We start from the raw sequence: 2,125 nt of genomic DNA on the forward strand, positions 1-2,125 counted from the left end.
CATTCCCCGCTCCCCAGCCCCCCCTCCTGATCCCCAGCCCCACTCCCCGCAGCCCAGCGCCCCCTGCCGAGCCCCCAGCCCCACTCCCTGCAGCACGGCACCCACACAGGGGCACTGTGGGGCGCTCTGAGTCACAGTTACCCCCTCAAAGGCAGCCCCAGCCCTGCACGGCGGCGCTGGTGACCGGCCTGGCTCCCAGCCCGGGGCCATGCAGCCACAAGTTAGTATTTTCTGTTCTAAATCAAGACACCATTGAAGAGACACAAACAACTTGACCATTGATTGCAGTGGTGCTGGCCTGGGTGTGACTGGCTGCCTCACTGAACGGGCACAGGGCCTGTCCCCTCTAGGGGGCGCCGGGTCCCACCCGGCCCCAGGGCAGGGACTGGCTGGCTCAGGGGGGCAGGGAATGGGGTACGGGGCCTCTCCCCTCTAGGGGCCGCCGGGTCCCACCTGGCCCCAGGGCAGGGACTGGCTGGCTCAGGGGGGCAGGGAATGGGGCACGGGGCCTCTCCCCTCTAGGGGGCGTTGGGTCCCACCTGGCCGTGGGCAGGGACTGGCTGGTTCAGGGTGTGGGGAATGGGGCACAGGGCCTCTCCCCTCTGGGGGCACCGACTCCCCCCTGGCCCCAGGGAAGGGACTGGCTGGTTATGGGGAGCAGGGAATGAGACATAGGGCCTCTCCCTAGGGGGCACCGGCTTCTACCCCATTGTGGGTGTCTGTTGGTCTCAGCCCAGCTTCTAGTGGGATGGGGGTCCACAGACACCAACTGGAGCAGAGTCCAAGGGCTGGATGGATCCGGAGACAGAGCCCTCCTCTGGGGCTGTGTGTGCTCGTGAGGGTTGGGTGTACCTGAGGGGGCACTGCGTGTTCTGGGGTGGTTGGGTGGGGTGGGGAGGCACTGTGTGTGCTGGGGGGGTTGGGTATACCTGGGGGGCGCTGCGGGTGCTGGGGGAGGGGCAGGGATGCTGTGGGTGGGAGGGGATACCAGGGGCCGCATAGTGCACGGGGCGGGGGTTTCAGGGTTTGTTTCTTCCCCTCTAAACCAAGAGCATGGAGGGGGGGGGCAGCCAGCGCCCTGGGATCCTCCCCTCGCCCCCCGTCCCCGCACAGCAGCCAGCGCAGAACTTCTACACTCCGCAAAGGAAATGTCCACATCGAGACCGATCCAGTAAGACAGACAGACAGACAGAGACATCTCCCCTCCAGCAGGGAGTTAAGGGGGGCAGATCCCCCCCAGGAGAGAGTGAAAGGGGGCGGGTCCCCCAGCAGGGAGTTAAGGGGGGCAGATCCCGCAGAAGGGAGTTTAGGGGGGCAGGGGGCAGATCCCCGGCGCGGGAGGGGGTGGGGGATACCTGGCGCTGCAGACGGGCTGGGGGAGTCTCTCCTCTTTCGCGCAGGCTGTCTCTATCCCTCTCTCTCTGCCCGTCTGAATCCTCCCCCCGCTCCCCAGCCCTACCCCTGGCAGCCGCCCCAGCAGGGAGGGGCCGGACGGGGCTGGCGTGTGTCTGGCGAAGTACAGCCCCCTAGATTTCCCCTCCCCCGGGGGGGGCATCCCCGAACGCAGGGGAACCCCAGAGCTTTCCATCCCCCCCCTCAACGTGCTAATCCCCCAGAACAATGCCCAGAATCCGCCCCCCCACACACACAGACTCAGACTTTGCTGCCCGCCAAAAATCATTCCTCCCAAAATTCCCCCACCAGGTAAAGTGGGGAAGCAAACTGCAGGAGTTTGTGCCCCGTCATAAAAGACCCCCCCAACATTTGACAAGACCCCCGAAAATTCCCCACCCCCCCCCCCCCCCCCCCCCCCCCCCCCCCAGCGGGCCCGGAAGAGGGGAAGGGCGGGGGGCCCCCCCCCCCCCCCCCCCCGGGCCAGCCAGGGACCTCAATCCTGGACAGCAAAGAGGGCAGGTTAATGGGGTCTGTGGAGTGGACCCCACTTGTAAAGGGTTAATAGGATTTCCCCCCTCCCCTGGGCAACTGGGGCTTTCACTTCCCCATTGAGGTTTGCCCAAAATAAGGAGCCGGTGCTGGGGAACCAGGAATAGAAATAGACAGCTTTTTATCTTGGGGAGTGGTTAAAACGCGCGGATGGGGGGCTGGGAGCCAGGACTCCTGGGTT

At 65.7% G+C, this 2,125-nt stretch overlaps 1 protein-coding gene across 1 annotated transcript in view; it reads right to left on the bottom strand.

The window, feature by feature from the left end:
- LOC113409251 (epithelial membrane protein 3-like) overlaps positions 1-1,432 on the bottom strand; it is a 5,311-nt gene extending 3,879 nt beyond the window's left edge. Inside the window, exon 1 of the mRNA XM_026662956.2 lies at positions 1,356-1,432. The gene's annotated coding sequence lies outside the window, so the exon portion shown is untranslated. The remainder of the gene's footprint in view (positions 1-1,355) is intronic.
- Positions 1,433-2,125: the final 693 nt, after the last annotated feature.

The sequence above is a fragment of the Terrapene carolina genome, unplaced genomic scaffold (assembly GCF_002925995.2).
Source record: "Terrapene carolina triunguis isolate 2854851 unplaced genomic scaffold, T_m_triunguis-2.0 Scaffold31552, whole genome shotgun sequence".
NCBI lineage: Eukaryota > Metazoa > Chordata > Testudines > Emydidae > Terrapene > Terrapene triunguis.